Here is a 16,024-nt window from a genome sequence, read left to right on the forward strand (position 1 = left end):
TCATTCCGTCTTGAATGAAGCTGTATGCCTAAAAGGGACATGCGTAACCTTGGGAGCCAGTGAGTACAGCAGAAACACTTTGCTCAGGCCCCAGTAAAATGTCACCAGAAAAATGTCAGAAAACTTGGCTGTTGAAATGTCCTCAGCCCTGTTTCAGAGTGTCATCCGTCCCAGATGTCTCTGGATTCTCTATCTTTGGTACATTTCCAGGTACCTACACAGAAGTACAGAATCTGCACCATCCTGTGTCTCTCCATATTCTCTACTTAATTTAATCTTCCAGATCACCCTGACATTAACTGCGCAAAAGACATTGCTACCAGTCTACAAGTTTAGAAACAGAAGCCCAGCAGAGTCAATGACTGCTTAAATTCATGCTGATGTGAAAGTCCTGAAAATGGTGCAAAGTAGAAAGTCTAAGAAAAAAAATAGCAGTGTGTGGTGGAGGTGGTTCTGGTACATGCATGTGGATGGGTGCTACTAAAATTTTGAAAGAAAGAAGTATTTTCTAGCCAGGCATGGTGGCGCACACCTGTCATCCCAGCACTTGGGAGGCTGAGGCAGGAGAATTGCTGTGAGTTCAAGACCATCCTGGGCTACACAGTGAGTTCCAGGTCAGTCTCAACTACATAGTGAGACCCTGTCTCAAAACAAAAGAAGTATTTTCCGTCTTGCACATTTCCAGGAACTCACATTTAAAGTTACAAAACTGGGGCTGGAGGCGTAGCTCAGTGGTAGAGTGCAAATTGAGCATGCCTGAAGCCCTCGGTACAATCTACAGCATCAAAAGTAAATAAATAAAAATAAGGTTACGAAGCCAGTCAATTCCAAAGCAAATTGATTTCTAATTCAGGGTTTCCTAGGATTCCATATGGCCAAGCCTTCGCTCCTTCACTCCTTCCTTTCTATTTGCTATCTTTAAGGATGGGGAGACTTCCCCTCATCTCTCTCATCCCTTATTTTGTTCTGAAAGCTAAAAAATCTCAAAACTACCACTTACTTCTCAAAGTATGCTCATGGGTTCAAGGTTAATGTGAGGCTTAGCAGACCAGGAGTCTGATAGCCACCTTTGTTGGTACGTATGATTCACCATCATGTAGGCACATTCCATAAGCAGTTGACTCAGAGGGGAAAGAAATATGGTGAAAACCCTGATTTCATGTTTTCTAGGCCCTTTAGCCAACTTCCTTTGTGATTCACTACGCAGTTTTCTTTTACAACTTAAAAAAGGCTGAATGAATCTCTTATTGCTGAAGAGCATTAAGTGCATTAGAACACACACTCTGGTATTGGTGAGACTGTCCACGTGCAAATGTAGAAAAGACATCAAGGAGTCATCTGTATAAACTTAGGCTTGGAGGCTGAGGAAGGCCTGACATCGTTTTCCCCCTATACCTTGGTCCTCAGTCTTTCTTTCCTTTCTAGGAATATGCTGTGGGGTACTAGATCTATTAGAGAATGCCTGCAAAGAAGGTGGCTATGGGCATCCCCAAGTATGGACATCCTTGTACACTGACCTCTGCAGACACTGCCATAGGGGCCCCTGCTTCTGCTCCTGGAGCTGCTGGCCCCATCACCAAGTCTTCTGGTGTCCTGGCCTATTACAAAGTACCTGGAAACTTCCTGTACCCTCAGTTGCTGCCATACATGGGAAGGAGTTCCAGCTTCCATCTGACAGTAATAAAGCATACTGAGTGTTATAAAAAGGGAAATACAGGGTCCTATCAGAACACTTAAGAGGAACTTATAACACTGACTTGAGGAGGGAATCCGGGAGTGCTTCCTAGAGGAAGTGAAATGAGATGAACTCTAAAGAGGGGATGGAGCTAGCCAGGAATAGGGGTAGACAGAGGAGAGTTTGGGAATTTTAACGTTCCAGTTCTTGACTTAGGCAAGTAAGTAGATAGCAATGCTGTTTTCTGAGATAGGGAAGAGAAAAGAAGGAGTAAAGTGCTATTGGTCCTGATTGTGAGACATTCTGAATTTGAGGAGCCTATAATGGCTTAGTGGCTAAATATGTGGATTTGGATTACAGGAGGTCAGTTTGCATTACAGAAGTATGGTTTTGAAAATCACCAGCATAAAAATGATATTTGAAGATAAAGCATACAGTGAAAAATGAATAGAGCCCACAACAAAACCCAAGGGCCTCCTGCATATAGGGTTGTACAAAGAGGAGCCCATTAAAGAAGCCAACAAGGAACCACAAGAAGGGCAGAAGGAACTCATACAATTCTGCGCCAAAGTGCAATGGAGCGAGTGTTTCAAGAAGATCAAATGTGTCAGATTCTTACAAGAAGCCAAGATCACAAGGCTCCTTATGTAGTCAAGAGAAGCCAGTGGGTGAGCGATGATGGTATGAAAAATATGGAAACAAAGGTAGATGGGGAGAAGGCTTGGGGACAGAGAGATGCTTCTTTAAGTGGGGAATGTGAATGTATGGTAAAAAGCATCAATACTCTATATTGAAAGGTCGAAGCTTCTGGGTCTCAGATTCAGGACAGGCTCCGGTGTCTTTTGTAGCTCAAGTCTAGTAATGACCCATACCATACCTGTGAGTACCTGTGATTCAGGCATGAGATGTGGAAAGGATGCAAATAAGGTTTAAAATATTCTGTCTGGATTAATGTGTAGCAACCTTTGAGCTCTGAGCATTCACGGTTCAGTGATTTGATTTAGGCCCCGGGTTACTGAATTGGGCTTTGAAATCTTTTCTAAATATCCAGGATTAACTTAAAACATACTGGGCAAAGTGACATTGTTTTTTGCTGTATTCTTCCTCTATGAGAACTTCTCCCATGGGATTCCCCTCAGTACGCTGGCCTCCAGATCTCTCTTTCAAACCTTTCCTGACTTTATCTCAGACCTTGAAAATTATTTCCCAACTTTATCTCAGACCTTGGATTGGGCCTACATTTGTTTTCCTGAAGTTGTTTTTGCCTTGTAGCACAATAAAAAAATTGTCCCACTTCACCAAGTGTGGCCTCATTTGATGCTGTGAAGTTTGGCTAACCTATCCCACTGTTTGTGGAGCCTGGGGTTAGAATACAAATGGAGTTCTGCCTATCATATGGTTAAATACAAAAATGAGTTTAACACTCTCATAATATAACTCATGAGCAAGTACAATTTCAAGACAACCCGAATCAAGTTTGAATTTAAAATTCTCAGATCCTCAGAGTTCCAAGCCAGATTACAGCAGCACTGCTGCTGGTTCTAAGTCATGGACATCCACCTTGTCTTCCCACCTACTGCTCCATCTCACAAAGCTAAGGCTTCGTGTGCATACTTGTGGACATCTCAAGTTTTGCACACAAGCTTCATCTACACCTCACCCTCATCCCCAACATAGACACACACACACACACACAGAACCTCCTTTGGGCTAGGCATGTGCACAACAGCATGTGGTCCATCCTCCATGATGATGGGCCCTGGAAAAAGGCCTGTGCAGGCCTTGGAAGTAGACACAGGCTGTATGGGTTATTGGGACAGGAATCCTGAGTACCTGAATAATGCTTAGAAGGGGAAGCAGGTGAGATCCAGAAAGATGTGCCCACAGCCTCACTGACTCTCATCTCAGGGAAAGAGGTGCAGCTGGAACAATACTTGAGTGAAACCCTCTAAAATAGGGTCAACAACCTGTGATCCATGGGTTAAACATAGTATATTGCCTATTTTGTAAATAAAATATTATTGGAACACAGCCACCCCCAATTTATTTACATACTGTCTGTGGCTATTTTTTCTCTATAATGGTAGAGTTGAGGAGTTGAAACAGGCATATTATGGATCACAAAGTCTAAAATATCTCCTACCTGGCTCTTATAGAAGAATTTACCAATCCTTTCTCTAAAGCATGGTGCATGTGTAACAAGGTCTCCTCTTGCACAAATTTAAGGCTGTCTTGGGGTACAGATAGTTTTTGTTGTTGTTGTTGTTGTTGTTGTTGTTTTTGGTACCAGGGATTGAACTCAGGTCCTTGTGCTTGCAAGGCAGGCCACCGAACCGCTGAGCTAAATCCCCGGCCCAGTTTAATTTTAAAGTAAAGCATTCTTCGTTTTCCTACTTCTAATCTCCTTCTTGGAAAGTTATCTTTATCTTTCATGCACCTGTTCAATTCTCATGACTTGTGAGAGAAGTCATAACAGATCAAGGTTCAGATGAGCTAACTGGGGCTAAAGGTGTTTAAGTGTTATTGGGTATTGCAGTGACCAGTCAGTCCTTTCTGGGCTTTTACTGTTCCATTTTAACAACTGGGCATGTGCTGGGGATTTAGCTCAGTGGTTCCACCACCTGCTTCCCAAGCACAAGGTCCTGAGTTTAATCCCTGGTACCAAAATAAACAAAAAAACAAAAGAACAAAAAAAAAAAAACCTGGGCAGAACCCTTGAGGAAAGCGAAAGTTTAACATTTATGTAAGGCAAGAAAAGAAGAGCGAAAGAAGTGCTTAAGAAGAAAAAGTGCTCTGAAAAAAGTGTTCTACAGAGTGAGTGTGGACCAATTAAAGTAAGGAAAGAAGTACACCTTTCAGAGTGAGGTTGGGCTGGTGAAAAGGCTTACAGCAGCCATGAGTTTAACCACTGTATCCTTTTTTTTAAAAATGTGGAACGCTACATGAATTTGCATGAATCCTTGCATAGGGGCCATGCTATTCTCTGTATCGTTCCAATTTTAGTATATGTGCTGCCAAAGTAAGCACACCACTGTATCCTTATATCATGTTTGCTTATGCTTAACAATTAAAGTAATTATATTACTCTCATAGAAACATGGGAAATCTTTCATCATGCACTATTCAAGACAGAATTAATTTTTACTTCCTCAGAACTACCTGGCTATCTACAGCTAATTTATTATAAGATGACATTTCAATGGAAAACAACTGTAGTTATTTAATTTTAGTATATGCAACAAGTTACACTTTTTTTTTGTATCAGGGATGAACTCTGGACCTTGCTCTTGCAAGGCAGGCAGCACCACCACTGAGCTAAATACCTAGCTCTTACAAGTTAAACTTTAAAGCTCAAAAATATCTGAATTAAATACTTATTTTAACTCCTAAATCTTTTTCACTTAATCTAAGCAGTCAATATTTAACTGTGGTAGATATTTCTAAATTCAGGGTCTCACAGAATCTTTAGCAAGTAAATAAAATATACCCTTCCTTCCCAAGGGTGTCAGTGCTCTCCCTGACATCATGGATGTGCAGCAGTGAAGAGCAGACCTTAAAGGGACTGCCTTTTGTGAGGTTCTCAGGGCAGCTCATTCCAGGGTGAGCTGTTTCCCAGGCCAGTGATGCACTCACTCGCTTGGCCTGGCTCTAATAAGACCCAAGTTGAGCTGACTGCCACATGAGGGTCAAGGGCTCTCCTCTAGTAGCTGCAGTTGGAACTGGGAGGGGTCCCCAGGTTCCACTAATTTTTACCAACCTCTAACTGTCAGACCTCCCTACACTTGTTCTGGGAGAGAAGGGACAAGAAGAGGATACGGAGGTGGACTAAAGCAGTCCTTAGTCCATACACATCAAAGAGAGAGAAACGTGCCCAAAAGGGCTTTACCTCTTTCTAGCTGCATTTGTTATCTCTTGGCTGGCTCGCCAAATCTATTACTGGGATTATAGTGACCAGTTAGTCCTATCCAAGCTCTTACTGTCTGTTCAAAGAATTGGACAGAACAATTGAAGATAAAAGTTTAATGTTTATTTAAAGCAAAAGAAACAAAAGTGCTCAAGAAGAAAAACTGTTCTCAAAAGAAGGCAATGATCTCAAGAATCCTGATTGTGGATAGGCCTAGGCTAATGTGTATGTTTGTGGCTTAGTTTGAAACAAAAAAGTTTAAAAATTTAAAACTATTTAAATAAAAAGTTTTGTTTCTTAGTTCTATTGATGGTTTCTTTTGCAGTGGAGAAGCTTTTTAATAAGATGAGATTTTTTCTGCTGTTTCCATGCTACTGAGGATTTGTTTATAAAGTCTTTTCCTTTGTCAATGTCTTCAAGAGTTCTGCCTAACTTATCTTCCAGCAAGTTTAATGTTTCTGTTTTAATATTTAAATCTTTAATCCACTTGAATTTTAGTTTAGTGCATGGTGAAAGATAAAGGTCTAGTTTTAATCTTTGGCAGGGTGAAATCCAGTTTTTCCAACACCATTTATTAAAGAGACTATCTTGCCTCCAGTGAGGATGGTCAGCTCCTTTGTCAAAGATGAGGTAGCTGAGTACATCTGGAGATGTTTTTGTATCTTCCAATCTGTTCCACTGATCCTCAGGTCTGTTTCTTTGCCAGCTCATTTGCCATCAGTTGACATCTGGATAAAGAAGATGTGGTTTTTCTATGAAATGGAATACTACTCAGCCATAAAGAATGAGAAATTAGATTCATTCATAGGAAAATGGATACATATTGAGGATATACTCCTAAGTGAAATAAATAAGTCACACATGTGTAAATACCAAATAGTTTCTTGGGTGTGAATAAACTGTAATAGTAAATAAGATCCCAATGAGATAATTGACAATGTGAAATGGGAAGAAAAGGTCTAAAGGTTTAGGGAAAGTGGGAAAGGTAGGGGAAAGGTAATAAGGGAAAAAATATGAGAAAATGAAAAAATGGAAATAAAGTGTTTGTAAATGGGGAGGGGAGGAGGGGGTAAAGGGAGAGCAGGAACAAGGGGAAAAATGAGGAAAAAATTTTTAAGTTTATAAAAATAAAAAGTAATAAACTGGGCATAGTGGTGCATGTTTGTAATCCCATCACTTTGGAGGCTGAGGCAGGAGGATCACTGAGAGTTTAAGGCAAGCCTGGGGTATGCAGTGAGTTCAAAGCCTGCCCAGAATACACAGAGACCCTCTCTGAAAAGAAGAAAAATCAACAATAAACTAAGGTGAATTTCGTTTTAGAGAAAGAAAAATGTTGTTTATAAACTTAATGTAGCCCAAGGGCACAGAGTTTATACAGTCTACAGTAGTATATTATGGCCTTCACTTTCACTCACTGCTTCTTATTGACTCATAGCAGTGTCTAGCTCTGTTAGCTCCATTTACAGTAAGTACCTTATACAGGGTACTTATAACTATGACTTTTCAATGTTTAGGTGCACAATATCATTATGCTACACTTGCCTGTGGTATTCAGTACAGTTACCCGCAGTACAGGTTTGCAGCCTAGGAGCAATAGGCTATGCCATATGGCATAGTATGCTAAACTAGGTTTCTGAGAGCACACACTGATGTTTGCACAGTGAAATTGCCCAAGGATGCATTGTTCAGAACCTATCCCTATAATTAGATGAGTCATGAGTGCGATAATTTTAAGAGAATTTTATTTAAAGATGGTGATTTCATGAAGGTAGTTGCCACAAATCTTTAGGGATTTTCTTTTTTACATGACTGCATGCTGAATGTTGGTGTTCTCCTCAAATTCACTGAAATCCTAATTCCCAAGGTACTGATACAGGGAAATTAGAGCTTTGGGAGATGCTTGAAATTAATGTCCTTACAAACAAAACCTCTTGGAGCTAACTATCCCCTTCTTCCATGTGAGAAGATGTCATCCAAAAGGCACCCTCATCAGACACCAAATCTGCCCACTCCCAGCCTGAGCAACTACAAGAAAAAAGTTCCGCTGTTTACAAGCCACCTAGTTTATGACATTTTGTTATAGCAGCCAAGATGGAATAAGATGATTAGGAAAGCAGAAATTTTTATTTAGGTAGATCAAATGATGAATGCTTCCATTAATTTATTTTTTTCTATTCCAAATTGTGCATATACATGTGTGCATGCACAAAATGTGAAACTCTATTTGCAGAACAACTTTACAAGCATTTAAATAATAGCAAGTTAATATCAATGTCCTCAGATGCTTCAAACAGAAAATCAGATAAATTAATTATAATAATGCTTGTATGTTTGAGTTTTTCTCACCACTGCTTCAGTACACTTCCTTCAGAATCCTGAGGCCATCATGTGCTTCAGTTTGTCTGGTTTCTTCCATGGTGGCCACCAGTTCCCTCCCACACCTCACACCCTCTGCTCTGGCTTTGCAGGCAGCGAGGGGAAGAGAGACCTTTGAGGTCAGCGGTGACCACCTGTGCACCCCCCAGGTGGGCAGGATGAGGCCCAACACCTGCAGCACAGTGATTCAACCTGGTGGGGTTGCCCAGCACAGCCAGGAACAACCATCTGCATCTTCCCTTCCAGTGTGGGACTGGACCCCACTCAGATTGGCCCCAAGCCACTTACCCTTCCAGTGCCGGCCTCCCACTGCCTCCAAGAGATGTTTGGCAGGAAAAGTGTTGAGCTGGGATGATGGGGGCAAAGGCACTGTATCTCCACTTAGGGTGGTGAAGGAGCCTGCAGGCCATGGGTTTGCCAGCACAGGACAGGACAAGATGTAACAAGGTGGAACAGGCCTGTTGCTGGAAGGAGGGTGTGCTCTCTGAAAGCTGTTGGCCAAGGTAACATTTGTGCCTTGGAGAGGTCTGTGATGGATGCTTCCTGTAATTCACAATGCCAACAGTTACCTGTGCCCTTCATCTGCCCACTGGCTGGGTGATCCATAGTTAAAAGATGTTGTCCTTTTTCACTTTTTCAAAGACCTGTAAGAGCACCCACATGTCTGTGTTGGCTTGAGGCTGCAGGGAGCTCCAGACCTGCCTCAGGAATCTCACCAGAGAAGTACAGACTTTCGTGGTAATACTGCAGTAGCTGGTGCTGAGCACACCTAAAGTCAGCCTCTAGAGCTGCTGTTAGGGTTCAGTTCCCAGTCTTTTTGGCCTCTACTGCCTAGACAGAGGCAAAGTCTGGGGCCATCACCATCATCTCCATTAAATCCAGATAAATGAACCATGCAATATGTCTTTAAACAGAGCCTTTGTTCTTCCCATTGCTACACTCTTGTTTATCTACAATTCCTGACTCTATCACTTCATGAAAAATAATTACTAGCAATCATTTGGATGTGACATGTGGTTGTTCTATCAGCTGCGACAACACATTTCACATCATACCTTCTGTGTAATACTAGCATTTTACAAGATGTTAATAAACTAAACCCATTTGAGGAGTTATTTGCAGGCTTCATAATTGACTCTGTATTTTTGTAATCAAAGAAAAATGGAAAATGAAATTAGCTACGTGATTTGTAAAGGCAAGAAAGTCAGAACAAAAAAAAATGTACAACTTTCCTCCAGGATTTTTATAACCATAGCACTGTGTAGTGTGAAGGCTGACACCCTCACATAAAAGCCTATGTCACATATAGATACACTCCCTACAGTGCTCCATTGAAGAAACGGAGAGCTTTAGCCCAATGCAGTCAATCAAAATAAACCCAGGGTAAGCTTTAAAAAAATGGAAGCCAGGCTTTCTCTCTATGCTGGTCTCTCTAGAGTGGAGCTGTTAAGTATAGTAGCCCCTAGTCACAGGTGACCACTAAGCACTTGCTATGGGGCTACTCCAAGCTACAATGTATTATCATTGTGAAATACACACTAGATTTTGAATACTTAGTAACTAAACCTTTTTGTATTCTTTTTTTTTTCTAGTACTCATGATTGAGCCCAAGGCTTTTCCATTGAGATCATCTGTAACTCCCTACCCTTTATTTTAAATGTTGAGACAGGGACTCAGTACCTGACTCAATACCTGACTCAGACTCAGTTGAGATAGGAACTATGTACCTAAGTTGTCCAAGGCTTAAACTCTGGATCCTCTTTCAGTTTCTTAAAATGCTGAAATTAAAGATGTGTGCCATGGTGCCTGGCTAGCATCAGGTAACTTTTCCAATTAACAAACCATCACAAAATAAAATACCTTAAAATGGCAAAAATTTCATGTTCCCTGAAGTGGATAAAACTTGAGGGCATTATCCAGAGTGAAACAAGCCAGTCACAAATGAACAAATAGTATGTGATTCTACTTTATGAGATATCTAATCAAAATCATGGAGGCTGGGATTTAGCTCAGTGGTTATACCACCACCTGCTTTCCAAGCACAAGGACCAGAGTTTGATCCCTGGTACAAAAAAAAAAAAAAAATCATGGAAATAGAAAGTTGAGAGATGTTTATGGGGGGATGGATATAGAGTTTTGGTTTTTCAAAATGAGAAAGTCTTAGAGCTCTGTTACACAATGTAGTTATAGCTAAAACTTCTAAACTGTATGCTTAAGAATGATGTAAAGAGTAAGTTTTATGCTTTAAATCGTGCTTTAAAACATTTAAATTTAGAAAGAAAGAGCAATAATTTATTTTGCTTATAATTCTGTGGGCTGCTAGTTTGGGCTGGGATGAGCTGGGACTCCGGTCTTGGCTGAGCTTGCTCTCACATCTGTGATCAGCTAGTAGTCAACTACATGGCTAGGATTGTGGGGTTTGTCTGGCTGTCAGCTAGGACCACTTGGAGTATACTTTGCATACACATAGCCATACTCTTTTGCACACTTCCTTGGACACCTTTCCACCTCATCAGCATATCAGAAGTATTTTATTAGTTTTAATGGTGAATTTTTGCATTACTTTGCTGGGCTTGCCTACCTCCCCTGTTTCTCCACTATCTTCATTATGCTTGAATAATAATAAAATCAGTCCTCTCCAAAAATTTTCTATGATACTCTCTTTGACAATTTCTTTTGGAATCTTTAAATCTAGTACCTGACTACCCATTCCTCAAACTGGATTCCTTTATGCTGGGCTAATTTGGGTTTACCTCACTTAACCCTTAACTCACCAGAACATAATTTTCATTTTACTCACCTGTCTGCACAAGTCCTGGTGAGCTCTGTCTTCTTCGCCACACACCTACATGACACAATGTAGGCATTTATGAGATAATTATTAAATCAATGAGTAAATGTTAATGTGGATGGTTTGATGTGGGTGCATTTCCGTGATGTTTACTGTGAGCTGCAGCATCTGACTTCAGGATTACAGAGGATGGGAACTGTACATCTTCTTTCAACTTATGACTCATCTCTTACTATAAGGATATGGATGATTTTTTAAATATTTCCAATCTGACTTATCATATGTAAATTAGCACTTTCAGCTTTTTTTTTTTTTTTGGTACTGGGGATTGAACTCGGGTCCTTGCACTTGCAAAGCAGGCCGACGAACCACTGCACTAAATCCCCAGCCCTCAGTTTCTTTTGTATACATTCACTAGATTCTACCTCTTCAGTAGAGTATTTCTGTATGGTACATGCACTAAGTGTTACAAGCTCTGTGGAAACAAGGGCTCCTTCTCCCTTCACTCCTTCATGTGCACTTGAAAGGAATGCAATTGTGCAACTGTGTATGTCTTATGTATGATAATTTGGCACAGTTTATTAATAATGTGTTCATGTTGAGACACACATTAATATCTGCTTTATTCTTTTACTGTGAGAGGAGCTTTAAGGTTTTACTGTGAGAGATGCTTTAAGAGGTACTGTGAGAGGTACTTTAAAGTTTTACTGTGAGATGTTTTTTAAATGATTCTGAAATTACCTATTTTTCCTCCTAGTTCTGTCAATTGTTGCTTTATGTATTTTGAAGCTATGTTACTGAATACATAGAGATTTAGAGTTGTGATATCTTCCTGATGGATTGATCCTTTATTATTATTATAAAATATTTCTCTTTATCTCTAGAGATGCTTCTTATTTTAAAGTTTTCATGGTATATTTTACCGTTCTTTTATTTCAAATTTGCTCTGTATTTTTGTGGTGTGTCTTTCTCTAATACGCAACATATCCATAAATGTTTTCTAAACCAAAGAAAATGCATTGGCATTCTTTGACTTACAACTAAAATATTTAGCCAGTTTGGATTTAATGTGATTACCAGTATTTTTAAGTGAGTCTTCTCAAGGCTGTCAGCATATTAGTTATTGAGCTCACACAGTTGTGGTCCTAAGAGTCCTTTGAGGGATGTGAGCAGCCTTGCCTTGGAATCATAGCATAGAGTTCTGCTCTTAACATTGAAAGGCCATAATAAAGGAATATTAATAGACTTATGTGTGCTCTCCAGAAGCTCACAAGTCTGAGAAGCTTTCAAAGGAACCAGCTCCATTTCTGAAGTAGCACAATCAATTATCAACTTCCTTGAGGGTCAGGGATTTAGCTCAGTGACACTGTACCTGCCTTGCAAGTGCAAGGTCCTGAGTTCGATCCCCAGTATTAAAAAACAAAACAAAGAACTGCCTTGAACTCATACAAGAGCCTTAAGATTCAGGAGTTAAGTTCAGAATCCCAGTGCAATTAATTCTACAAACTGGGAACTCACAATGTATCAAACATTGGGTCCACGACCCACAGGCACTGGCGAAAAACTTAGTACACTATAAGTTAGTGCTCTTTAACTCACCTATTAAGGACATTGGCATAGGAAAAGACTTTATAAACAAATCCTCAGTAGCATGGAAACAGCAGAAAGAATCAAAAATTGGTATCTCATCTTATTAAAAAGCTTCTGCACTGCAAAAGAAACTATCAACAGAACTAATAGTCTGTACTCTTGATGAAGAAGATACCCTCAGTAAGAGGATGGAGATAAGACTGATTTTGAGCATGGAGATTAGAAAAACATTTAATGTGCAAGTTTACACTAAGGGACTAGAAGGAGAGGATGTAATGCCACAAAGATAAGTTGAAGCAAGACTATGGAGTTTTATTGACAGGCAAAGGATAAAAAATGTCTTTATGAGGCAGTGGAGTATCACTAAACTTCACCCCTACACACAGGAAATGGGGACCATTTATAAAATAAACACAGAAAGAAAAGTAGAACACTATGGTAAACTCACACTGATATGCTCCAAAACCAATGATGATAGGAAGTAGAGCAGAGGGTCCTGAAGAGGGAGAGAGCTACAGGACCAGTGAGAAAATACAGTAGTTCTCAGTGACCAATGAGTTGTTAGTAACAGAGGAAGGAGATCAGTCCAAAAACTATTGTGGTGAGATCTTCAGTGACCAAGAGAATGTTGGAGCCATTCATAGACATGGACAACAGAAAGAAGTACTGACCTAGGGAAAAAAATCACTCAGCAAGTGAACCTATTAGGCTCAGGATCTGGTGACCAGGTACATTATACTGGATTGTCTGTGGATGACTAAACCCAGTGAAGTAGCACAGAGGAAAGAAGCCTCCTGAGCAGAGAGGAATAAAGCAAGATGGCAACACCAAATGCAGGCTCTTGACCTTGGACCTTCAGAATCGTGAGCTAAAATAAGCTTCTTTTCTGGATGCCTTACCCCATCTCTGGTATTGTATTATGAATGAAAGAAAACAGAGTAAGAAAGGAAGTACAAATTTTTTAAAGTATTAAGTCTTTCCAGGGATTTAGCTCAGTGGTTCCACCACCTGCCTTGAAAGCACAAGGACCCCAGTTTGATCCCTTGTATCAAAAATAAAATAAAATAAAATATTAAATCTTGGCCAGGAATTTAGCTCAGTGGTGCCACCGCCTGCCTGGACAGTGAAAGGTCCCAAGTTTGATCCCTAGTACCAAAATACTAATAACAATTATAATAGTAATTCTTTCCATCATTAAAATTTATTTATTTCTACTTATTTAAGCATTCTTTAGTTTCTCTCAAGGATGTTTTGTCATTTTTATTGTGCAAGTCTTTCATCTCATTGGTTAATTCCTAAATTTTCTTTGATGCTTTTGAGAGTAGAATTGTTTTTACAATTTCCTTTTCAGCTTCACTGTTAGTGTATAAAAATAGAATTGACTTTTTAATTTTGACTTTGTAAACTACTATTTTGGTGAATTAATTTACTATCTCTAATAGCTTTTAGAATTTTCTACATATTGAGATCACTATATACAAAAACAAATTCTTATAGACTAAAGACAAATTTAAAAGCAGCATTTACAATTTTAGCAGAAAATATAAAAAATATTTATGTTCTCAATATAAGGAGAAACTTAGCAAGTAAGATACCTCCAAAATGCAAGCCATAAAGAAAAAGTGATATGCATTTGATGTACTAAACTTTATATGTTTTTAATGAACACCATAAAAAAACAAGCAATTGAATGTGAAAAAAAACAAGCAATTGAATGTGAAAAGATATGTTCAGTGCACATAACTGACAAAGAATTAAAATCAAGAATATACAAAGGAGTCCTACAAAAAAATTAATAAATCTGTAGACAACTCATAGAAAAATGAGCAAAAGACATGATCGGGTATTTCAGAGAAAAGAAAACAAGATGACCAAAGAATGACCAGCTAATGATAAAAAATGACCAACCATATTAGTACTCCAAAAGATATAAACTACAACTACCAGCCATAATGACTTAGATTTTGAAAGTTTGAGGTGACTAAATTTTGACAAGATATGGAATATTAGGAAATCTTAAACATTGTTGATACAACCACTTAGGAAAAAATGTCTATATAAGTCATAAAATTTAGAATGCATATGCATGCTGTTTTACCCAGCAATTCCATTCTTATGTGTAAATAAGAACTGAGAAAGATGTATAAAAATAATTATAGTGGCATGTAGGAAAAAGCATTGGAAATAGACCATGTTATTCTACGTAGAAAGAAATTCATTCCTCAGTTTTAGAGAACATGAACTTGTGTTTTGGATATCTAGCAAGTTTGGTAGTTAATCTATTCCCCCTATATCACTCGGTCTGTCAAGAATCAAGAAAATTCAGATTACATTTTTTCTGGTGCTGAAATCTGGGGATTTGCAAACTTCTTCCTACTCTCTAGAACCAGGGTAAGAAAATAACTATACTGCTTCCTGTATTGCTTGATTTTCTTTCTTCTTCTCCTTATTATTATAGAGAGCTAAGTTAAGTGGAGATATTATAGACAGCCAGACAGGGCTAGGCCATGCAGGGAGTCAGTGAATAGGATAAGAACACATTAAAACTGTGGCTGGAGGCACATATGTTAAAGGCCAGGCCTCAAGATAAAGACAAAATGACCAGGTCTACATGCCTTCCCAAGGAATAAGCAATATATTAAAGATTATACTATAACTTGTATCATCCAGTCCATTAAAATCTGGATAGACATCAGTCACCAAGGTGGGTGACCAGGACCTCCTAATCCATCCCTTCCTAAAAAAGGTCCTTGTTGTTTCCATGTACACTTTCTACATGACCTGCTTCCCCATTGGCTCAGTATTACCTAAGTGGCTATACTTATAAACTTAGTAGTTGATCATTGGGGTTTTTTTTTTTTTAGAGTAGGAAACAATATTGAGAGAAAGAAAGCTCATGTCTTAAGAGAGACATAAGGGGAGCAGAAAGTGGGTTGTCACCTCACCCTGTTTCTCAAAGATGTTTTATGGGACAAAGCCATGTGGTAAGGTGGTTACAAAGTAGGACAAAACTATAAGACCCAATGGAAATTTATAAGGTGGGCACAAGGTGGGACAAAACCATGACCAACCAATGTTCCAAGTACAATCACCCAGGTAATATTAATTAAACAAGGATCAAAATGGGAAAACAAATCACATATAAGGAATTTCCATTTAGGATATCAATCACTGGATGTAGTGCCTCTTCTTTTTATAATGCTAACCAGTGAATGTGACTCAACTATTCTCCATGTAGGCTTCTTGCTGTGTTGATTCCTGGAGGACTGGGACCTTGAGGACTGGGGCCTTGAGGGCTGGTGCCTTAAGGGAGGCCCTGTCCAACTGCATACAAGATATCTAATTAACTTACCTAACTACAATATTCCTCCTCTGAGGAAGTACCCCTAACTTCTGTGAGAAGGCAAAGGGCATGGCTACTTACAGCTAAAGAGGGCTGTAGTTGTGATCAGCAGCCAGAGGTACTCTGCAGGTCTATCTAAAAGCCTTTGATAAGCACCAGACATTGTCATCTTGGTAGCCACATAATTTTGAGTCTGGAGGAGACAAAGTGAAAGAAACAGTTAAGAATATATGGGCCAAATTATAAGGTCAGCAGGATTGCTATGAATATAGCTTCCCACAAAGAGAATAAAGAGAAGGCCCAGGGGACTTCAGTATCTAACATAGAAGTCTTATTGTAGTTTAG

General features: G+C 39.3%; 1 non-coding gene across 1 annotated transcript; it reads right to left on the reverse strand.

Moving 5' to 3' along the window:
- Positions 1-4,599: 4,599 nt before the first annotated feature.
- On the reverse strand, positions 4,600-4,702 carry LOC117284107. Its single transcript, XR_004515176.1, has one exon. It is a non-coding gene; the product is annotated as a U6 spliceosomal RNA (small nuclear RNA).
- Positions 4,703-16,024: the final 11,322 nt, after the last annotated feature.

The sequence above is a fragment of the Fukomys damarensis genome, unplaced genomic scaffold, assembly GCF_012274545.1.
Source record: "Fukomys damarensis isolate Sample0158 unplaced genomic scaffold, DMR_v1.0_HiC HiC_scaffold_33, whole genome shotgun sequence".
Taxonomy (NCBI): Eukaryota; Metazoa; Chordata; class Mammalia; order Rodentia; family Bathyergidae; genus Fukomys; species Fukomys damarensis.